Source organism: Tachypleus tridentatus, chromosome 1, assembly GCF_004210375.1.
Source record: "Tachypleus tridentatus isolate NWPU-2018 chromosome 1, ASM421037v1, whole genome shotgun sequence".
NCBI lineage: Eukaryota > Metazoa > Arthropoda > Merostomata > Xiphosura > Limulidae > Tachypleus > Tachypleus tridentatus.
Genome location: NC_134825.1, coordinates 1,053,393 through 1,079,953, shown reverse-complemented (window position 1 = coordinate 1,079,953; position 26,561 = coordinate 1,053,393). Strand labels below are relative to the sequence as shown.

Below are 26,561 nucleotides of genomic sequence, written 5' to 3'. Positions count from 1 at the left end.
TACCAACGAATAGTGGATTGACCGTCACATTATAACGCCCCCACAGCTGAAAAGGCGAGCATGTTTGGTGCGACCGAGATTCGAACCCGCGATCCTCGGATTACGAGTCGAACGCCTTAACACACTTGTCCATGCCGGGCCTTATGAAGCTATGGATAACGTACAGTCCTATCACAAAGTAGACAACAAGGATGTAAACAATGGAGAAAGTATAGTATCATCATCAGAAAGCCAATGAGGATGTGTACCGTAGAGAACGTATAGTCCTATCGTAACATAAAAAATAAGGATATGTAACACGGAGAACAGATAGTCCTACCACAACAAAGACAAAAAATGTGTGTACCATATAAAAAGTGTAGTCCTGCCATAACAAAAAAACAATGATATGTACCACGGAGAACGTATAGTCCTATCATAACAAAAATATATTTGTATGCTATAAAGAACGTATATTCCTATCATAACAAAGATAATAAGGATGTGTTCCATGAAAAACGTGTAGTCCTATCATGAGAAAGACAATAAGGATGTTTACCACGATATGGTGTGTAGTCCTATCGTTGTTACGATATGCCCTATTGTAACTAAGACAATAAGGATATTTACCACGATATGGTATGTAGCCCTATCGTTGTTACGATACTAAGGACAATATGGTGTGTAGTCCTATCGTAGTTACGTAAGGATGTTTACCACGATATGGTGTGTAGTAGTTGTCACGATACTAAGGATATCGTAGTTACGATACTAAGGATGTTTACCACGATATGGTGTGTAGTCTTATGGTTGTCACGATACTAAGGATGTTTACCACGATATGGTGTGTAGTCCTATCGTTGTTACGATACTAAGGATGTTTACCACGATATGGTGTGTAGCCCTATTGTAACTAAGACAATAAGGATGTTTACCACGATATGGTGTGTAGTCCTATCGTTGTTACGATACTAAGGATGTTTACCACGATATAAGAATGTTTACCACCCTATTTACCACAATAGCCCTATTGGATAAGGATTTACCACGATATGGTATGTAGCCCTATCGTTGTTACGATACTAAGGATGTTTACCACAATATGGTGTGTAGTCCTATCGTAGTTACGATACTAAGGATGTTTACCACGATATGGTGTGTAGTCTTATGGTTGTCACGATACTAAGGATGTTTACCACAATATGTGTACTATCGTTGTTACGATACTAAGGATGTTTACCACGATATGGTGTGTAGCCCTATTGTAACTAAGACAATAAGAATGTTTACCACGATATGGTGTGTAGTCCTATTGTTGTTACGATACTAAGGATGTTTACCACGATATAGTGTGTAGCCCTATCGTTGTTACGATACTAAGGATGTTTACCACGATATGGTGTGTAGTCCTATTGTTGTTACGATACTAAAGATGTTTACCACGATATGGTGTGTAGTCCTATTGTTGTTACGATACTAAGGATATTTACCACGATATGGTATGTAGCCCTATCGTAGTTACGATACTAAGGATGTTTACCAGGATATGGTATGTAGCCCTATCGTTGTTACGATACTAAGGATGTTTACCACGATATGGTGTGTAGCCCTATCGTTGTTACGATACTAAAGATGTTTACCACGATATGGTATGTAGCTCTATTGTTGTTACGATACTAAGGATGTTTACCACGATATGGTGTGTAGTCCTATTGTTGTTACGATACTAAGGATGTTTACCACGATATGGTGTGTAGTCCTATTGTTGTTACGATACTAAGGATGTTTACCACGATATGGTGTGTAGTCCTATTGTTGTTACGATACTAAGGATGTTTACCACGATATGGTGTGTTGTCCTATCGTAGCTACAATATTAAAATATTTTTATAAGAAGAGAGTTTTTTCTTCTTTTATCGCTAGAGTAACACGTAAGCCTACCGAGTAAATAATGTGGTGTTTAGAGTAACACGTAAGCCAACCGAGTAAATAATGTGGCGTTTAGAGTAACACGTAAGCCAACCGAGTAAATAATGTGGTGTTTGGAGTAACACGTAAGCCTACCGAGTAAATAATGTAATGTTTAGAGTAACACGTAAGCCTACCGAGTAAATAATGTGTTGTTTAGAGTAACACGTAAGCCAACCGAGTAAATAATGTGGTGTTTGGAGTAACACGTAAGCCTACCGTGTAAATAATGTAATGTTTAGAGTAACACGTAAGCCTACCGAGTAAATAATGTGGTGTTTAGAGTAACACGTAAGCCTACCGAGTAAATAATGTGTTGTTTAGAGTAACACGTAAGCCTACCGAGTAAATAATGTGGTGTTTTGACAGCTATAGCATTAGTTATTCCTACAGAGAAAATTACATATTCCAATCGTAGTTATAGTTGTTAACTTGCTTCTCTAAAGGATGACATAATCTTCTCCTTACGAATGGTGTTGTATATTGTAGACAGATTCTATAGTCATATATTAGTGGTATATTTACCATATGTCATGTTTTACAGTCTAATCATAGGTGGTATGGTAACCAAAGAGTATATAAAACTGTTGAAATATTGGATGTGTTAACGTTCTGCTTATCAAAAGTAATTGGATGTGTCTTATTCTTGTGTCAAGAAGTTCTGTGTGAAAGATGTTTGATGTGGTAAGTCGTGGTGGTAAAGTTGTGGATATCAAGGATGTGGTACATCATCATGTGTTAACATTCTGTGTATCAAATATGTTGGAGATGTGGTACATCGTGATGTGATAACGTTCTGTATATTAAAGATGTTTGGTGTGGTACATCAAAGGGATAAAGTTGTGGATATCAACGATGTTGGAGATGTGGTGCATCATGATGTGTTAACGTTCTGTGTTATGCTGGACTGGATTTGGTACAATGTAGTGTGTTAAAGTTCTATCAACAAGAGACGTTTCATGTACTACACCGTAGGTTTAGTAACTTAGGAAATCTTACCCTAGAATATTAGTTAAATATTACTAAAGTTTTTTCAGTTTGCATCAATTACTTTACTTTAAAATTCCTACCTTCGAGGCTTTGCTTGTCAGTTTTGGGATATAATTGTCGGGATAAACTTTGTGGGTGCTAAACACAGTTTCTTCAATCTTTGCCAGTTTCCGAACTTCGTCCCATTTGTCTTCACCGTAAACCGACATTATGTATTGGCTAAGGTTCTCTAAAATGAGCCCGTACATGATGTATATCACAAAGTGGTCTGTGTTTAACTTGGAAAACCAACAGCTTCTTTCTATTTGCGTGAAATATTAATTTTGTGGACAACTGGCTTCGCTGCTCTGATGGGCCCAGCTTTTAAATTCGTTGTGAGGCATAACTCCCAAAAAACGGTACAAAATAAGATGGACGTAAAAGTTTTTTTCAGAAATAAAACCTTTAAGATAAATTTATTTTCTGAGAAAATGAAAAAGGTACGTAGTAAAAACTGTACAGAAAAATGTGATCTCATCCGTATGTTATGGTAGCACCTTCTAGGATCGATTACGTCGAAGTGGACATTGTCAGCTAATACTACAGGTCACGTGATAATGTTTCGCCAATAGGGAGCTAGAATAAACTAATATGTTAGTTTTCAACTGCCCTAATTATTGAATAAAACTAACTAACACCTGAATGTTGTAGGCTGAACTCTCGAACTCTATGAAGAGAATAACTTGAGTAAATCCACATTACCTGTTCACCTATTGCTTCCCACTAACATTACCTGTTCACCTATTGCTTCCCACAAAACATTACCTGTTCACCTATTGCTTCCCACTAACACTACCTGTTCACCTATAGCTTCCAACTAACACTACCTGTTCATCTATAGCTTCCCACCAGCCCACCGTTACTAGAATAATTAAACTTTATTTACGTAGGAAGTCAACAGCAATATGTAAACTCAAGTTCTCGAATATGTTAGACAAACAATAAAAGTAAAAGTAGTGTATGGTATCACTTCACCGAAAAGTTTTTAATACGATACGCCCTCTTGTTAATATAAGTTAAATATATGGGGTGTACTACATCACGGAGAATATTAACATGATATGATTAGAGAACACTAGAGGAATAGTGGTGTGTTAAAAATGTTATGTATTTACAAGAAGCCATATGAACAGTGGTATGTTAAAATATTATATGCAGAATATAATGAATAAACTATGGTGTGTTATAATGCTGTGTATAGAAGATATTTGATGAACAGCGTTGTGTTCACATGCTGTATATGAAAGGTATGAAATGCACAGTACAGTGTTATTATGGTATATACAGAAAATACTGGATTAACTATGGTGTAATAACATATTATATACAAAAATACAGGATTAACAGTGATGTTTTACAATAATTTGTAAAGAATGAAGACTTCTGTTTTAACATATTGTGTAAAGAATGAAGACTTCTGTTTTAACATATTGTGTAAAGAATGAAGACTTCTGTTTTAACATATTGTGTAAATAATGAAGACTTCTGTTTTAACATATTGTGTAAAGAAAATGTTGAATAAAAGCGGTGTTTCAATGCTTATAGAAGATGCTCGATGAACAGTGTTATGTGTACAGAAGGTACTTGTTGGTATCACATGCTCGATGAACAGTGTTATGTGTACAGAAAGTACTTGTTGGTATCACATGCTCGATGAACAGTGTTATGTGTACAGAAGGTACTTGTTGGTATCACATGCTCGATGAACAGTGTTATGTGTACAGAAGGTACTTGTTGGTATTACATATGTTTATTCTAGAACAAAGACACTCTCTGGTTTACTTCATAAACAGATATATTGCTATGCAAGAGGTCTACTCTGGTTTACTACCTAAACAGACGTGTATATCTCGAAGAGGATACTTGCACTTTTACTGGTGAACAGACACTTATAAGATTACAGCTTTGACACACGGAAGCATAAACTAGTATGTCCTTATTTTTGTTTGAAAATAAATTGTGTGTCATGTCAGCTTTGAAATATATTAATCTGTGTCCTAGTTCTTCTAAATTGGATAAAATACATAGTTTGGCTTCTGGCTATTGATTAAATAAATTTAATCACAAATCTCATACACGCTTTATCTAACTGTTAAAATACTTTTTAATTATTGTAATTACTAACTGCCACGTAATTAACCTCGTATTATTTACTGATCTAATACGTAAAAATACTGACTTATTATATTTTAGGGTGCCGCAGCGCACAGAAAAAATTATTCAGAGGTTCTTTTTGTAACATACATTTCTAGAATAAATTATTCCAGAAGTAAGGTGCTATATATAAATATAATTTTAGAAAAGCTGTGTTTCTATAAATGTAAATAAAATCACAACCTATGACTCCAGAATGTAACTTTATTAAGTCAATATTTTGCTGTTACAGCTTTGTCAGGAACTACAGATATCGTATAATCATGTTAAATAACGAAGTATTGTAAAAGCGAAATATCGATCTAATAAAGATACATTCTGGAGATACAGGTAGTGATTTTAGTTACATTTAAATAAATGTCTCATAATAAATATCAATTTGCGATAAACAAAGTTAAGAATAATAAACACTGTTTGTCGAAGTCGCTGAAAATAATGTGTTACAATAAAATAATCCTATGTCATTGTTATCCTTTATTGTTTATTTGGTTCGTAAACGGTTTGTTGTGATAGAAAGTTTTCTTCATTGTACGCTTAAAATAACAGTTGGAAAATTCATTAGGTTGGAGTCTAAAGCATAAATTGATGGATATATCTCAACATTATAAAACTCACTCTCAGTTAGTAAAAAAATAATGTTTCTCGGATTACAATATTAGTTAGTTATGAATTAGGTCGAAAACATGACTATGTTAAGGAAAGATGACTATTTCAAGGACCAGGTGTGATTTGAAATAATCGGTAATGTGTACATATCGTTGAAACAAGAAACTATAAAAATGAAGATATTTTACGTATTCTGACTGAGCAAAAAAAGAAGTGAAACAGAAAACATTCGTCTCTTCAGTGGTCGTCAATTTCACATTTTGGTAGCAAAATGGTGAACTTTAAAACAAAGTATTTAAAGAATCAAGAAAACACGAAGAGAAATGAACGAAGTACTAACACATGGACATGATAATTTAAAAAGTCATTCCTTACAAACAGATTTGTCTATTGACAGTTGTAACAAACATATAACTATTGTTTTTATCATTCTACTTGTAACACGTTTTCTAACGCCTATGCGATTTATGTTTATTGACAGTTGTAACAAACATATAATTACTGTTTTTATCATTCTACTTGTAACACGTTTTCTAACGCCTATGTGATTTATGTCTATTGACAGTTGTAACAAACATATAACTATTGTTTTTATCATTCTACTTGTAACACGTTTTCTAACGCCTATGTGATTTATGTCTATTCACAGTTGTAACAAACATATAACTACTGTTTTTTATCATTCTACTTGTAACACGTTTTCTAACGCCTATGTGAGGTATGTCTATTGACAGTTGTAACAAACATATAACTACTGTTTTTATCATTCTACTTGTAACACGTTTTCTAACGCCTATGTGATTTATGTCTATTGACAGTTGTAACAAACATATAACTATTGTTTTATCATTCTACTTGTAACACGTTTTCTAACGCCTATGTGATTTATGTCTATTCACAGTTGTAACAAACATATAACTACTGTTTTTTATCATTCTACTTGTAACACGTTTTCTAACGCCTATGTGAGGTATGTCTATTGACAGTTGTAACAAACATATAACTACTGTTTTTATCATTCTACTTGTAACACGTTTTCTAACGCCTATGTGATTTATGTCTATTGACAGTTGTAACAAACATATAACTATTGTTTTTATCATTCTACTTGTAACACGTTTTCTAACGCCTATGTGATTTATGTCTATTCACAGTTGTAACAAACATATAACTACTGTTTTTTATCATTCTACTTGTAACACGTTTTCTAACGCCTATGTGAGGTATGTCTATTGACAGTTGTAACAAACATATAACTACTGTTTTTATCATTCTACTTGTAACACGTTTTCTAACGCCTATGTGATTTATGTTTCCAACAGTATTTTTTGTAACAGCTATTTTGTACGTTTTCAACAATATTCTATACCTTTTCACTAGAGTTATTGTACCTAGGATTGTAATATCTATAAAAATTACTGTTTTCAAGAACGTTGTACCTCAAATAATTAGAGGGCTAACGTTACTATAGTTATGTCTTAAAGAATATAATATTATAATGTCAACAGAATTCTAGATACTAAAAAACTACTGTTTCAATCAGTATTTTAATTCATGTAATTAAAGTTCCAACAATAATACAGCAACTTTTGCAACAGTATTCTAATTCCTGTAACTAGAATTCTAAATATGTAAGATGTTCTTTTTCGACAACATTACAGTTCATATCACTAAAATTCTAATGACATTATAGATAATGTTTTTCAACAAAGTTAAGGTTACTTTGACTGATGTTGATATTAAATTCAATCTTATGATAACTAAACAATACAATATTACACTAGCCGCTAACATTATAAAGAGCAAATCAAGTCCAATCTTATAACAACAGTATAATACAATTATATATTAGTCGTTATCGTTAGTAATTATGTTACAAAATCTAATATTAGGATAACTGTTTAACATAATTATGTAGCATCTGGTAAAGTTATCATAAAAAATATAATCTTAATATAATTGTATAATACAATTTTGTACTCTCCGGTAACGTTAATAATGGTCATACCAAATATAATGTTATGATAATTGTGTAATACTCTAGTAGTTGGTAACTTTACTAATGGTGATACTAAATATAATATCAGGATAAATGTATACTTTTCTGTCTTATTCTAGTTTAAGTTTATTTTTTGAGCATAATAGCAAATTTTAATTTGATTAATTATGATAAAAATTATTATCTTAAGATAACATTATATTAGATTAATTGTGGTATAATATTACAATAGAAAAGCAAAATGTTTCTAAATATCAAATTCAAACCAAATATTGATATAATAGTATTTATCAGTAATAAATACCTATCGCTAACAACTATGCGACAATACAATATACAGGTACAAAGGTTCAACAAAACCATAACTTTAACATAACATTCTGATTTTAATATAACAGTTTATTACAGTTATAATACTAAACCGTACTATTACAACCGATTATATTAAATCAAATACTGCAATAATAAAATAATAAAGTTAAACACTAAACATGATTTCTGCTAACAGTTATGCCAGGACTAACGCTAGTACTGTAATAGCGATCACTATTATAAAATATTATATAAATAGTAACAGTTGATAACAATATCATGATAAACCGCACTGTTATTAATAATTATACTAACACCAAAGTTTAATATCATAGCAGTATAGAATTATAATACTAACATCACCAGCGATACAAATGATAACCTTAACCCAACTGAGTACATATGTGACTGTATTAATTCTAACCTTCTGTGTTTTCAAAAACGATACAAATTATAATAATATTCTAACTGTATAGATGTGTTGCAGTTATAATACTACACATCTGTGTTATGAACAGCGATACAAATTATAATCTTATTATAACTGTGTAACTATGTTACAGTTATAACACTAACCCTCTGTGTTATAAACGACGAGAATAACGTAATAGTATTCTAACTGTGTATATGTGTTATGTTATAAAGTAACCTTCGGTGTAATCAAAAACGATAAAAATTATGATCTCATTCTAACTGTCCAGATGTGTTATGTTATAAAGTAACCTTCTGTGTAATCAACAACGATAAAATTATCATCTCATTCTAATTGTCCAGATGTGTTATGTTATAAAGTAACCTTCTGTGTAATCAACAACGATAAAAATTATGACCTTATTCTAACGGTCTAGATGTGTTATGTTATAAAGTAACCTTCTCTGTAATCAACAACGATAAAATTATGATCTTATTCTAACTGTCCAGATGTGTTATGTTATAAAGTAAACTTATATGTAATCAACAGCGATAAAAATTATGATTTCATTCTAACTGTCCAGATGTGTTATGTCATAAAGTAACCTTATCTCTAATCAACAACGATAAAAATTATGAACTCATTCTAACTGTCCAGATGTGTTATGTTATAAAGTAACCATCTGTGTAATCAACAACGATAAAAATTATGATCTCATTCTAACTGTCCAGATGTGTTATGATATAAATTAACCGTCAGTGTAATCAACAACGATAAAAATTATGAACTTATTCTAACTGTCCAGATGTGTTATGTTATAAAGTAACCTTCTGTGTAATCAACAGCGATAAAAATTATGATTTCATTCTAACTGTCCAGATGTGTTATGTTATAAAGTAACCTTATGTGTAATCAACAACGATAAAAATTATGATCTCATTCTAACTGTCCAGATGTGTTATGTTATAAAGTAACCTTCTGTGTAATCAACAACGATACAAATTATGATCTCATTCTAACTGTCCAGATGTGTTATGTTATAAAGTAACCTTCTGGGTAATCAACAACGATTAAAATTATGATCTCATTCTAACTGTCAAGATGTGTTATGTTATAAAGTAACCTTTTCTGTAATCAAACACTATAAAAATTATGATCTTATTCTAACACTCCAGATGTATTATGTTATAATGTAAACTTCTGTGTAATCAACAACGATAAAAATTATGATCTCATTCTAATTGTCCAGATGTGTTATGTTATAAAGTAAACTTCTCTATAATCAACAACGATAAAAATTATGTTCTCATTCTAACTGTCCAAATGTGTTATGTTATAAAGTAACCTTCTCAATAAAAAACAACGATAAAAATTATTATCTCATTCTAAATGTCCAGATGTGTTATGTTATCAAGTAACCTTCTATGTTATCAGCAACGATAAGAATTATGATCTTATTCTAACTGTCCAGATGTGTTATGTTATAAAGTAACCTTCTGTGTAATCAACAACGATAAAAATTATTATCTCATTCTAATTGTCCAGATGTGTTATGTTATAAAGTAACCTTCTGTGTAATCAACAACGATAAAAATTATGATCTTATTCTAACGGTCTAGATGTGTTATGTTATAAAGTAACCTTATCTCTAATCAACAACGATAAAAATTATGATCTCATTCTAACTGTCCAGATGTGTTATGTTATAAAGTAACCTTCTGTGTAATCAACAACGATAAAATTATGATCTCATTCTAACTGTCCAGATGTGTTATGATATAAAGTAACCTTCAGTGTAATCAACAACGATAAAAATTATGAACTTATTCTAACTGTCCAGATGTGTTATGTTATAAAGTAACCTTCTGTGTAATCAACAACGATAAAAATTATGATTTCATTCTAACTGTCCAGATGTGTTATGTTATAAAGTAACCTTATGTGTAATCAACAACGATAAAATTATGATCTCATTCTAACTGTCCAGATGTGTTATGTTATAAAGTAACCTTCTGTGTAATCAACAACGATACAAATTATGATCTCATTCTAACTGTCCAGATGTGTTATGTTATAAAGTAACCTTCTGGGTAATCAACAACGATAAAAATTATGATCTCATTCTAACTGTCAAGATGTGTTATGTTATAAAGTAACCTTTTCTGTAATCAACAACGATAAATATTATGATCTTATTCTAACTGTCCAGATGTATTATGTTATAAAGTAAACTTCTGTGTAATCAACAACGATAAAATTATGATCTCATTCTAATTGTCCAGATGTGTTATGTTATAAAGTAAACTTCTCTATAATCAACAACGATAAAAATTATGTTCTCATTCTAACTGTCCAGATGTGTTATGTTATAAAGTAACCTTCTCAATAAAAAACAACGATAAAAATTATTATCTCATTCTAAATGTCCAGATGTGTTATGTTATAAAGTAACCTTCTATGTTATCAGCAACGATAAGAATTATGATCTTATTCTAACTGTCCAGATGTGTTATGTTATAAAGTAACCTTCTGTGTAATCAACAACGATAAAAATTATTATCTCATTCTAATTGTCCAGATGTGTTATGTTATAAAGTAACCTTCTGTGTAATCAACAACGATAAAAATTATGATCTTATTCTAACGGTCCAGATGTGTTATGTTATAAAGTAACCTTCTCTGTAATCAACAACGATAAAAATTATGATCTTATTCTAACTATCCAGATTTGTTATGTTATAAAGTAACCTTATCTCTAATCAACAACGATAAAAATTATGATCTCATTCTAACTGTCCAGATGTGTTATGTTATAAAGTAAACTTCTCTATAATCAACAACGATAAAAATTATGTTCTCATTCTAACTGTCCAGATGTGTTATGTTATAAAGTAACCTTCTCAATAAAAAACAACGATAAAAATTATTATCTCATTCTAACTGTCCAGATGTGTTATGTTATAAAGTAACTTCTGTGTAATCAACAACGATAAAAATTATGATCTCATTCTAACTGTCAAGATGTGTTATATTATAAAGTAATCTTCTCTATAATCAACAACGATAAAAATTATGTTCTCATTCTAACTGTCCAGATGTGTTATGTTATAAAGTAACCTTCTCAATAATCAACAACGATAAAAATTATGATCTCATTCAGCTGTCCAGATGTGTTATGTTATAAAGTAACCTTCTATGTTATCAGCAACGATAAGAATTATGATCTTATTCTAACTGTCCAGATGTGTTATGTTATAAAGTAACCTTATGTGTAATCAACAACGATACAAATTATGATCTCATTCTAACTGTCCAGATGTGTTATGTTATAAAGTAACCTTCTCTATAATCAACAACGATAAAAATTATGATCTCATTCTAACTGTCCAGATGTGTTATGTTATAAAGTAACAATCTCTTAAATAAAAACGATAAAAATTATGATCTCATTTTAACTGTCCAGATGTGTTATGTTATAAAGTAACCTTCTGTGTAATCAACAACGATAAAAATTATGATCTTATTCTAACTGTCCAGATGTGTTATGTTATAAAGTAACCTTCTCTGTAATCAACAACGATAAAAATTATGATCTTATTCTAACTATCCAGATGTGTTATGTTATAAAGTAAACTTATGTGTAATCAACAGCGATAAAATTATGATTTCATTCTAACTGTCCAGATGTGTTATGTCATAAAGTAACCTTATCTCTAATCAACAACGATAAAAATTATGATCTCATTCTAACTGTCCAGATGTGTTATGTTATAAAGTAAACTTCTGTGTAATCAACAACGATAAAAATTATGATCTCATTCTAACTGTCCAGATGTGTTATGTTATAAAGTAATCTTCTCTATAATCAACAACGATAAAAATTATGTTCTCATTCTAACTGTCCAGATGTGTTATGTTATAAAGTAACCTTCTATTTTATCAGCAACGATAAGAATTATGATCTTATTCTAACTGTCCAGATGTGTTATGTTATAAAGTAACCTTCTGTGTAATCAACAACGATAAAAATTATTATCTCATTCTAATTGTCCAGATGTGTTATGTTATAAAGTAACCTTTTGTGTAATCAACAAAGATACAAATTATGATATCATTCTAACTGTCCAGATGTGTTATGTTATAAAGTAACCTTCTCTATAATCAACAACGATAAAAATTATGATCTCATTCTAACTCTTTAGATGTCTTATGTTATAAAGTAACCATCTCTCAAATAAAAACGATAAAAATTATGATCTCATTTTAACTGTCCAGATGTGTTATGTTATAAAGTAACCTTCTGTGTAATCAACAACGATACAAATTATGATCTTATTCTAACTGTCCAGATGTGTTATGTTATAAAGTAACCTTCTGTGTAATCAACAACGATAAAAATTATGATCTCATTCTAATTGTCCAGATGTGTTATGTTATAAAGTAAACTTCTCTATAATCAACAACGATAAAAATTATGTTCTCATTCTAACTGTCCAGATGTGTTATGTTATAAAGTAACCTTCTCAATAATAAACAACGATAAAAATTATTATCTCATTCTAAATGTCCAGATGTGTTATGTTATAAAGTAACCTTCTGTGTAATCAACAACGATAAAAATTATGATCTTATTCTAACGGTCCAGATGTGTTATGTTATAAAGTAACCTTCTCTGTAATCAACAACGATAAAAATTATGATCTTATTCTAACTGTCCAGATGTGTTATGTTATAAAGTAACCTTATCTCTAATCAACAACAATAAAAATTATGTTCTCATTCTAACTGTCCAGATGTGTTATGTTATAAAGTAACCTTCTCAATAATCAACAACGATAAAAATTATGATCTCATTCTAACTGTCCAGATGTGTTATGTTATAAAGTAACCTTCTATGTTATCAGCAACGATAAGAATTATGATCTTATTCTAACTGTCCAGATGTGTTATGTTATAAAGTAACCTTCTGTGTAATCAACAACGATAAAAATTATTATCTCATTCTAACTGTCCAGATGTGTTATGTTATAAAGTAACCTTCTATGTAATCAACAACGATAAAAATTATGATCTTATTCTAACTGTCCAGATGTGTTATGTTATAAAGTAACCTTCTGTGTAATCAACAACGATAAAAATTATGATCTCATTCTAACTGTCCAGATGTGTTATGTTATAAAGTAACCTTCTGTGTAATCAACAACGATAAAAATTATGATCTCATTCTAACTGTCCAGATGTGTTATGTCATAAAGTAACCTTATCTCTAATCAACAACGATAAAAATTATGAACTCATTCTAACTGTCCAGATGTGTTATGTTATAAAGTAAACTTCTGTGTAATCAACAACGATAAAAATTATGATCTCATTCTAACTGTCCAGATGTGTTATGTTATAAAGTAATCTTCTCTATAATCAACAACGATAAAAATTATGTTCTCATTCTAACTGTCCAGATGTGTTATGTTATAAAGTAACCTTCTCAATAATCAACAACGATAAAAATTATGATCTCATTCTAACTGTCCAGATGTGTTATGTTATAAAGTAACCTTCTATGTTATCAGCAACGATAAGAATTATGATCTTATTCTAACTGTCCAGATGTGTTATGTTATAAAGTAACCTTATGTGTAATCAACAACGATAAAAATTATTATCTCATTCTAATTGTCCAGATGTGTTATGTTATAAAGTAACCTTTAGTGTAATCAACAACGATAAAATTATGATCTCATTCTAACTGTCCAGATGTGTTATGTTATAAAGTAACCTTCTCTATAATCAACAACGATAAAATTATGATCTCATTCTAACTCTTTAGATGTCTTATGTTATAAAGTAAAAATCTCTTAAATAAAAACGATAAAAATTATGATCTCATTTTAACTGTCCAGATGTGTTATGTTATAAAGTAACCTTCTGTGTAATCAACAACGATAAAAATTATGATCTTATTCTAACGGTCCAGATGTGTTATGTTATAAAGTAACCTTCTCTGTAATCAACAACGATAAAAATTATGATCTTATTCTAACTATCCAGATTTGTTATGTTATAAAGTAAACTTATGTGTAATCAACAGCGATAAAAATTATGATTTCATTCTAACTGTCCAGATGTGTTATGTTATAAAGTAACCTTCTCTCTAATCAACAACGATAAAAATTATGATCTCATTCTAACTGTCCAGATGTGTTATGTTATAAAGTAAACTTCTGTGTAATCAACAACGATAAAAATTATGATCTCATTCTAACTGTCCAGATGTGTTATGTTATAAAGTAACCTTCTCTATAATCAACAACGATAAAAATTATGATCTCATTCTAACTGTCCAGATGTGTTATGTTATAAAGTAACCTTCTATGTAATCAGCAACGATAAAAATTATGATCTTATTCTAACTGTCCAGATGTGTTATGTTATAAAGTAACCTTCTGTGTAATCAACAACGATAAAAATTATTATCTCATTCTAATTGTCCAGATGTGTTATGTTATAAAGTAACCTTTTGTGTAATCAACAACGATAAAAATTATGATCTCATTCTAACTGTCCAGATGTGTTATGTTATAAAGTAACCTTCTCTATAATCAACAACGATAAAATTATGATCTCATTCTAACTCTCCAGATGTCTTATGTTATAAAGTAACCATCTCTCAAATCAACAACGATAAAAATTATGAACTCATTCTAACTGTCCAGATGTGTTATGTTATAAAGTAACCTTCTGTGTAATCAACAACGATAAAAATTATGATCTCATTCTAACTGTCCAGATGTGTTATGTTATAAAGTAACCTTCTCTGTAATCAACAACGATAAAAATTATGATCTTATTCTAACTGTCCAGATGTGTTATGTTATAAAGTAAACTTCTGTGTAATCAACAACGATAAAAATTATGATTTCATTCTAACTGTCCAGATGTGTTATGTTATAAAGTAACCTTCTCTGTAATCAACAACGATAAAAATTATGATCTCATTCTAACTGTCCAGATGTGTTATGTTATAAAGTAACCTTCTCAATAATGAACAACGATAAAAATTATGATCTCATTCTAAATGTCCAGATGTGTTATGTTATAAAGTAACCTTCTATGTAATCAACAACGATAAAATTATGATCTCATTCTAACTGTCCAGATGTGTTATGTTATAAAGTAACCTTATCTCTAATCAACAACGATAAAAATTATGATCTCATTCTAACTGTCCAGATGTGTTATGTTATAAAGTAAACTTCTGTGTAATCAACAACGATAAAAATTATGATCTCATTCTAACTGTCCAGATGTGTTATGTTATAAAGTAACCTTCTCTGTAATCAACAACGATAAAAATTATGATCTCATTCTAACTGTCCAGATGTGTTATGTTATAAAGTAACCTTCTATTTTATCAACAACGATAAAATTATGATCTTATTCTAACTGTCCAGATGTGTTATGTTATAAAGTAACCAACAACGATAAAAATTATGATCTCATTCTAACTGTCCAGATGTGTTATGTTATAAAGTAACCTTTGTGTAATCAACAACGATAAAATTATTATCTCATTCTAACTGTCCAGATGTGTTATGTTATAAAGTAACCTTCTCTATAATCAACAACGATAAAAATTATGATCTCATTCTAACTGTCCAGATGTGTTATGTTATAAAGTAACCTTCTCTGTAATCAACAACGATAAAAATTATGATCTCATTCTAACTGTCCAGATGTGTTATGTTATAAAGTAACCTTCTGTGTAATCAACAACGATAAAAATTATGATCTTATTCTAACTGTCCAGATGTGTTATGTTATAAAGTAACCTTCTGTGTAATCAACAACGATAAAAATTATGATCTTATTCTAACTGTCCAGATGTGTTATGTTATAAAGTAACCTTCTCAATAATGAACAACGATAAAAATTATGATCTCATTCTAACTGTCCAGATGTGTTATGTTATAAAGTAACCTTCTGTGTAATCAACAACGATAAAAATTATGATCTCATTCTAACTGTCCAGATGTGTTATGTTATAAAGTAACCTTCTCTGTAATCAACAACGATAAAAATTATGATCTCATTCTAACTGTCCAGATGTGTTATGTTATAAAGTAACCTTCTCTGTAATCAACAACGATAAAAATTATGATCTCATTCTAACTGTCCAGATGTGTTATGTTATAAAGTAACCTTCTCTGTAATCAACAACGATAAAAATTATGATCTCATTCTAACTGTCCAGATGTGTTATGTTATAAAGTAACCTTCTCTGTAATCAACAACGATAAAAATTATGATCTCATTCTAACTGTCCAGATGTGTTATGTTATAAAGTAACCTTCTGTGTAATCAACAACGATAAAAATTATGATCTCATTCTAACTGTCCAGATGTGTTATGTTATAAAGTAACCTTCTCTGTAATCAACAACGATAAAAATTATGATCTCATTCTAACTGTCCAGATGTGTTATGTTATAAAGTAACCTTCTGTAATCAACAACGATAAAAATTATGATCTCATTCTAACTGTCCAGATGTGTTATGTTATAAAGTAACCTTCTCTGTAATCAACAACGATAAAATTATGACCTCATTCTAACTGTCCAGATGTGTTATGTTATAAAGTAACCTTCTGTGTAATCAACAACGATAAAAATTATGATCTCATTCTAACTGTCCAGATGTGTTATGTTATAAAGTAACCTTTTGTGTAATCAACAACGATAAAAATTATGATCTCATTCTAACTGTCCAGATGTGTTATGTTATCAAGTAACCTTCTGTGTAATCAACAACGATAAAAATTATGATCTCATTCTAACTGTCCAGATGTGTTATGTTATAAAGTAACCTTCTCTGTAATCAACAACGATAAAAATTATGATCTCATTCTAACTGTCCAGATGTGTTATGTTATAAAGTAACCTTCTGTGTAATCAACAACGATAAAAATTATGATCTCATTCTAACTGTCCAGATGTGTTATGTTATAAAGTAACCTTCTCTGTAATCAACAACGATAAAAATTATGATCTCATTCTAACTGTCCAGATGTGTTATGTTATAAAGTAACCTTCTGTGTAATCAACAACGATAAAAATTATGATCTCATTCTAACTGTCCAGATGTGTTATGTTATAAAGTAACCTTCTCTGTAATCAACAACGATAAAAATTATGATCTCATTCTAACTGTCCAGATGTGTTATGTTATAAAGTAACCTTCTGTGTAATCAACAACGATAAAAATTATGATCTCATTCTAACTGTCCAGATGTGTTATGTTATAAAGTAACCTTCTGTGTAATCAACAACGATAAAAATTATGATCTCATTCTAACTGTCCAGATGTGTTATGTTATAAAGTAACCTTCTCTGTAATCAACAACGATAAAAATTATGATCTCATTCTAACTGTCCAGATGTGTTATGTTATAAAGTAACCTTCTGTGTAATCAACAACGATAAAAATTATGATCTCATTCTAACTGTCCAGATGTGTTATGTTATAAAGTAACCTTCTGTGTAATCAACAACGATAAAAATTATGATCTCATTCTAACTGTCCAGATGTGTTATGTTATAAAGTAACCTTCTCTGTAATCAACAACGATAAAATCTATGATCTCATTCTAACTGTCCAGATGTGTTATGTTATAAAGTAACCTTCTGTGTAATCAACAACGATAAAAATTATGATCTCATTCTAACTGTCCAGATGTGTTATGTTATAAAGTAACCTTCTGTGTAATCAACAACGATAAAAATTATGATCTCATTCTAACTGTCCAGATGTGTTATGTTATAAAGTAACCTTCTGTGTAATCAACAACGATAAAAATTATGATCTCATTCTAACTGTCCAGATGTGTTATGTTATAAAGTAACCTTCTGTGTAATCAACAACGATAAAAATTATGATCTCATTCTAACTGTCCAGATGTGTTATGTTATAAAGTAACCTTCTCTGTAATCAACAACGATAAAAATTATGATCTCATTCTAACTGTCCAGATGTGTTATGTTATAAAGTAACCTTCTCTGTAATCAACAACGATAAAAATTATGATCTCATTCTAACTGTCCAGATGTGTTATGTTATAAAGTAACCTTCTGTAATCAACAACGATAAAAATTATGATCTCATTCTAACTGTCCAGATGTGTTATGTTATAAAGTAACCTTCTGTAATCAACAACGATAAAAATTATGATCTCATTCTAACTGTCCAGATGTGTTATGTTATAAAGTAACCTTCTCTGTAATCAACAACGATAAAAATTATGATCTCATTCTAACTGTCCAGATGTGTTATGTTATAAAGTAACCTTCTCTGTAATCAACAACGATAAAAATTATGATCTCATTCTAACTGTCCAGATGTGTTATGTTATAAAGTAACCTTCTCTGTAATCAACAACGATAAAAATTATGATCTCATTCTAACTGTCCAGATGTGTTATGTTATAAAGTAACCTTCTAATCAACAACGATAAAAATTATGATCTCATTCTAACTGTCCAGATGTGTTATGTTATAAAGTAACCTTCTGTGTAATCAACAACGATAAAAATTATGATCTCATTCTAACTGTCCAGATGTGTTATGTTATAAAGTAACCTTCTCTGTAATCAACAACGATAAAAATTATGATCTCATTCTAACTGTCCAGATGTGTTATGTTATAAAGTAACCTTCTGTGTAATCAACAACGATAAAAATTATGATCTCATTCTAACTGTCCAGATGTGTTATGTTATAAAGTAACCTTCTCTGTAATCAACAACGATAAAAATTATGATCTCATTCTAACTGTCCAGATGTGTTATGTTATAAAGTAACCTTCTCTGTAATCAACAACGATAAAAATTATGATCTCATTCTAACTGTCCAGATGTGTTATGTTATAAAGTAACCTTCTGTGTAATCAACAACGATAAAATTATGATCTCATTCTAACTGTCCAGATGTGTTATGTTATAAAGTAACCTTCTGTGTAATCAACAACGATAAAAATTATGATCTCATTCTAACTGTCCAGATGTGTTATGTTATAAAGTAACCTTCTGTGTAATCAACAACGATAAAAATTATGATCTCATTCTAACTGTCCAGATGTGTTATGTTATAAAGTAACCTTCTCTGTAATCAACAACGATAAAAATTATGATCTCATTCTAACTGTCCAGATGTGTTATGTTATAAAGTAACCTTCTGTGTAATCAACAACGATAAAAATTATGATCTCATTCTAACTGTCCAGATGTGTTATGTTATAAAGTAACCTTCTCTGTAATCAACAACGATAAAAATTATGATCTCATTCTAACTGTCCAGATGTGTTATGTTATAAAGTAACCTTCTGTGTAATCAACAACGATAAAAATTATGATCTCATTCTAACTGTCCAGATGTGTTATGTTATAAAGTAACCTTCTCTGTAATCAACAACGATAAAAATTATGATCTCATTCTAACTGTCCAGATGTGTTATGTTATAAAGTAACCTTCTGTGTAATCAACAACGATAAAAATTATGATCTCATTCTAACTGTCCAGATGTGTTATGTTATAAAGTAACCTTCTCTGTAATCAACAACGATAAAAATTATGATCTCATTCTAACTGTCCAGATGTGTTATGTTATAAAGTAACCTTCTGTGTAATCAACAACGATAAAAATTATGATCTCATTCTAACTGTCCAGATGTGTTATGTTATAAAGTAACCTTCTCTGTAATCAACAACGATAAAAATTATGATCTCATTCTAACTGTCCAGATGTGTTATGTTATAAAGTAACCTTCTCTGTAATCAACAACGATAAAAATTATGATCTCATTCTAACTGTCCAGATGTGTTATGTTATAAAGTAACCTTCTGTGTAATCAACAACGATAAAAATTATGATCTCATTCTAACTGTCCAGATGTGTTATGTTATAAAGTAACCTTCTGTGTAATCAACAACGATAAAAATTATGATCTCATTCTAACTGTCCAGATGTGTTATGTTATAAAGTAACCTTCTCTATAATCAACAACGATAAAAATTATGATCTCATTCTAACTGTCCAGATGTGTTATGTTATAAAGTAACCTTCTCTGTAATCAACAACGATAAAAATTATGATCTCATTATAACTGTCCAGATGTGTTATGTTATAAAGTAACCTTCTGTGTAATCAACAACGATAAAATTATGATCTCATTCTAACTGTCCAGATGTGTTATGTTATAAAGTGTAATCAACAACGATAAAAATTATGATCTCATTCTAACTGTCCAGATGTGTTATGTTATAAAGTAACCTTCTGTGTAATCAACAACGATAAAAATTATGATCTCATTCTAACTGTCCAGATGTGTTATGTTATAAAGTAACCTTCTGTAATCAACAACGATAAAAATTATGATCTCATTCTAACTGTCCAGATGTGTTATGTTATAAAGTAACCTTCTGTGTAATCAACAACGATAAAAATTATGATCTCATTCTAACTGTCCAGATGTGTTATGTTATAAAGTAACCTTCTCTGTAATCAACAACGATAAAAATTATGATCTCATTCTAACTGTCCAGATGTGTTATGTTATAAAGTAACCTTCTGTGTAATCAACAACGATAAAAATTATGATCTCATTCTAACTGTCCAGATGTGTTATGTTATAAAGTAACCTTCTGTGTAATCAACAACGATAAAAATTATGATCTCATTCTAACTGTCCAGATGTGTTATGTTATAAAGTAACCTTCTCTGTAATCAACAACGATAAAAATTATGATCTCATTCTAACTGTCCAGATGTGTTATGTTATAAAGTAACCTTCTATGTAATAAACAACGATACAAATTATGATCTCATTCTAACTGTCCAGATGTGTTATGTTATAAAGTAACCTTCTCTGTAATCAACAACGATAAAAATTATGATCTCATTCTAACTGTCCAGATGTGTTATGTTATAAAGTAACCTTCTGTGTAATCAACAACGATAAAAATTATGATCTCATTCTAACTGTCCAGATGTGTTATGTTATAAAGTAACCTTCTCTGTAATCAACAACGATAAAAATTATGATCTCATTCTAACTGTCCAGATGTGTTATGTTATAAAGTAACCTTCTGTGTAATCAACAACGATAAAAATTATGATCTCATTCTAACTGTCCAGATGTGTTATGTTATAAAGTAACCTTCTGTGTAATCAACAACGATAAAAATTATGATCTCATTCTAACTGTCCAGATGTGTTATGTTATAAAGTAACCTTCTGTGTAATCAACAACGATAAAAATTATGATCTCATTCTAACTGTCCAGATGTGTTATGTTATAAAGTAACCTTCTGTGTAATCAACAACGATAAAAATTATGACCTCATTGTAACTCTCCAGATGTGTTATGTTATAAAGTAACCTTCTATGTAATAAACAACGATAAAATTATGATCTCATTCTAACTGTCCAGATGTGTTATGTTATAAAGTAACCTTCTGTGTAATCAACAACGATAAAAATTATGATCTCATTCTAACTGTCCAGATGTGTTATGTTATAAAGTAACCTTCTCTGTAATCAACAACGATAAAAATTATGATCTCATTCTAACTGTCCAGATGTGTTATGTTATAAAGTAACCTTCTGTGTAATCAACAACGATAAAAATTATGATCTCATTCTAACTGTCCAGATGTGTTATGTTATAAAGTAACCTTCTCTGTAATCAACAACGATAAAAATTATGATCTCATTCTAACTGTCCAGATGTGTTATGTTATAAAGTAACCTTCTGTGTAATCAACAACGATAAAAATTATGATCTCATTCTAACTGTCCAGATGTGTTATGTTATAAAGTAACCTTCTGTGTAATCAACAACGATAAAAATTATGATCTCATTCTAACTGTCCAGATGTGTTATGTTATAAAGTAACCTTCTGTGTAATCAACAACGATAAAAATTATGATCTCATTCTAACTGTCCAGATGTGTTATGTTATAAAGTAACCTTCTGTGTAATCAACAACGATAAAAATTATGATCTCATTCTAACTGTCCAGATGTGTTATGTTATAAAGTAACCTTCTGTGTAATCAACAACGATAAAAATTATGATTCTAACTGTCCAGATGTGTTATGTTATTATGTAATCAACAACGATAAAAATTATGATCTCATTCTAACTGTCCAGATGTGTTATGTTATAAAGTAACCTTCTGTGTAATCAACAACGATAAAAATTATGATCTCATTCTAACTGTCCAGATGTGTTATGTTATAAAGTAACCTTCTGTGTAATCAACAACGATAAAAATTATGATCTCATTCTAACTGTCCAGATGTGTTATGTTATAAAGTAACCTTCTGTGTAATCAAGAAAGATAAAATTATGATCTCATTCTAACTGTCCAGATGTGTTATGTTATAAAGTAACCTTCTCTGTAATCAACAACGATAAAAATTATGATCTCATTCTAACTGTCCAGATGTGTTATGTTATAAAGTAACCTTCTGTGTAATCAACAACGATAAAAATTATGATCTCATTCTAACTGTCCAGATGTGTTATGTTATAAAGTAACCTTCTGTGTAATCAACAACGATAAAAATTATGATCTCATTCTAACTGTCCAGATGTGTTATGTTATAAAGTAACCTTCTGTGTAATCAACAACGATAAAAATTATGATCTCATTCTAACTGTCCAGATGTGTTATGTTATAAAGTAACCTTCTCTGTAATCAACAACGATAAAAATTATGATCTCATTCTAACTGTCCAGATGTGTTATGTTATAAAGTAACCTTCTCTGTAATCAACAACGATAAAAATTATGATCTCATTCTAACTGTCCAGATGTGTTATGTTATAAAGTAACCTTCTGTGTAATCAACAACGATAAAAAATTATGATCTCATTCTAACTGTCCAGATGTGTTATGTTATAAAGTAACCTTCTGTGTAATCAACAACGATAAAAATTATGATCTCATTCTAACTGTCCAGATGTGTTATGTTATAAAGTAACCTTCTCTGTAATCAACAACGATAAAAATTATGATCTCATTCTAACTGTCCAGATGTGTTATGTTATAAAGTAACCTTCTGTGTAATCAACAACGATAAAAATTATGATCTCATTCTAACTGTCCAGATGTGTTATGTTATAAAGTAACCTTTCTGTAATCAACAACGATAAAAATTATGATCTCATTCTAACTGTCCAGATGTGTTATGTTATAAAGTAACCTTCTGTGTAATCAACAACGATAAAAATTATGATCTCATTCTAACTGTCCAGATGTGTTATGTTATAAAGTAACCTTCTGTGTAATCAACAACGATAAAAATTATGATCTCATTCTAACTGTCCAGATGTGTTATGTTATAAAGTAACCTTCTCTGTAATCAACAACGATAAAAATTATGATCTCATTCTAACTGTCCAGATGTGTTATGTTATAAAGTAATGTAATCAACAACGATAAAAATTATGATCTCATTCTAACTGTCCAGATGTGTTATGTTATAAAGTAACCTTCTGTGTAATCAACAACGATAAAAATTATGATCTCATTCTAACTGTCCAGATGTGTTATGTTATAAAGTAACCTTCTGTGTAATCAACAACGATAAAAATTATGATCTCATTCTAACTGTCCAGATGTGTTATGTTATAAAGTAACCTTCTCTGTAATCAACAACGATAAAAATTATGATCTCATTCTAACTGTCCAGATGTGTTATGTTATAAAGTAACCTTCTCTGTAATCAACAACGATAAAAATTATGATCTCATTCTAACTGTCCAGATGTGTTATGTTATAAAGTAACCTTCTGTGTAATCAACAACGATAAAAATTATGATCTCATTCTAACTGTCCAGATGTGTTATGTTATAAAGTAACCTTCTCTGTAATCAACAACGATAAAAATTATGATCTCATTCTAACTGTCCAGATGTGTTATGTTATAAAGTAACCTTCTCTGTAATCAACAACGATAAAAATTATGATCTCATTCTAACTGTCCAGATGTGTTATGTTATAAAGTAACCTTTCTGTAATCAACAACGATAAAAATTATGATCTCATTCTAACTGTCCAGATGTGTTATGTTATAAAGTAACCTTCTATGTAATCAACAACGATAAAAATTATGATCTCATTCTAACTGTCCAGATGTGTTATGTTATAAAGTAACCTTCTGTGTAATCAACAACGATAAAATTATGATCTCATTCTAACTGTCCAGATGTGTTATGTTATAAAGTAACCTTCTGTGTAATCAACAACGATAAAAATTATGATCTCATTCTAACTGTCCAGATGTGTTATGTTATAAAGTAACCTTCTCTGTAATCAACAACGATAAAAATTATGATCTCATTCTAACTGTCCAGATGTGTTATGTTATAAAGTAACCTTCTGTGTAATCAACAACGATAAAAATTATGATCTCATTCTAACTGTCCAGATGTGTTATGTTATAAAGTAACCTTCTCTGTAATCAACAACGATAAAAATTATGATCTCATTCTAACTGTCCAGATGTGTTATGTTATAAAGTAACCTTCTGTGTAATCAACAACGATAAAAATTATGATCTCATTCTAACTGTCCAGATGTGTTATGTTATAAAGTAACCTTCTGTGTAATCAACAACGATAAAAATTATGATCTCATTCTAACTGTCCAGATGTGTTATGTTATAAAGTAACCTTCTGTGTAATCAACAACGATAAAAATTATGATCTCATTCTAACTGTCCAGATGTGTTATGTTATAAAGTAACCTTCTCTGTAATCAACAACGATAAAAATTATGATCTCATTCTAACTGTCCAGATGTGTTATGTTATAAAGTAACCTTCTCTGTAATCAACAACGATAAAAATTATGATCTCATTCTAACTGTCCAGATGTGTTATGTTATAAAGTAACCTTCTGTGTAATCAACAACGATAAAAAATTATGATCTCATTCTAACTGTCCAGATGTGTTATGTTATAAAGTAACCTTCTGTGTAATCAACAACGATAAAATTATGATCTCATTCTAACTGTCCAGATGTGTTATGTTATAAAGTAACCTTCTGTAATCAACAACGATAAAAATTATGATCTCATTCTAACTGTCCAGATGTGTTATGTTATAAAGTAACCTTCTGTGTAATCAACAACGATAAAAATTATGATCTCATTCTAACTGTCCAGATGTGTTATGTTATAAAGTAACCTTCTCTGTAATCAACAACGATAAAAATTATGATCTCATTCTAACTGTCCAGATGTGTTATGTTATAAAGTAACCTTCTCTGTAATCAACAACGATAAAAATTATGATCTCATTCTAACTGTCCAGATGTGTTATGTTATAAAGTAACCTTCTCTGTAATCAACAACGATAAAAATTATGATCTCATTCTAACTGTCCAGATGTGTTATGTTATAAAGTAACCTTCTGTGTAATCAACAACGATAAAAATTATGATCTCATTCTAACTGTCCAGATGTGTTATGTTATAAAGTAACCGATAAAATTATGATCTCATTCTAACTGTCCAGATGTGTTATGTAATCAACAACGATAAAAATTATGATCTCATTCTAACTGTCGAGATGTGTTATGTTATAAAGTAACCTTCTGTGTAATCAACAACGATAAAAATTATGATCTCATTCTAACTGTCCAGATGTGTTATGTTATAAAGTAACCTTCTGTGTAATCAACAACGATAAAAATTATGATCTCATTCTAACTGTCCAGATGTGTTATGTTATAAAGTAACCTTCTCTGTAATCAACAACGATAAAAATTATGATCTCATTCTAACTGTCCAGATGTGTTATGTTATAAAGTAACCTTCTCTGTAATCAACAACGATAAAAATTATGATCTCATTCTAACTGTCCAGATGTGTTATGTTATAAAGTAACCTTCTGTGTAATCAACAACGATAAAAATTATGATCTCATTCTAACTGTCCAGATGTGTTATGTTATAAAGTAACCTTCTCTGTAATCAACAACGATAAAAATTATGATCTCATTCTAACTGTCCAGATGTGTTATGTTATAAAGTAACCTTCTCT

At 30.0% G+C, this 26,561-nt stretch overlaps 1 pseudogene; it reads right to left on the bottom strand.

Moving 5' to 3' along the window:
* LOC143222796 (soluble guanylate cyclase 88E pseudogene) overlaps window positions 1-3,146 on the bottom strand; it is a 53,666-nt pseudogene extending 50,520 nt beyond the window's left edge.
* Window positions 3,147-26,561: the final 23,415 nt, after the last annotated feature.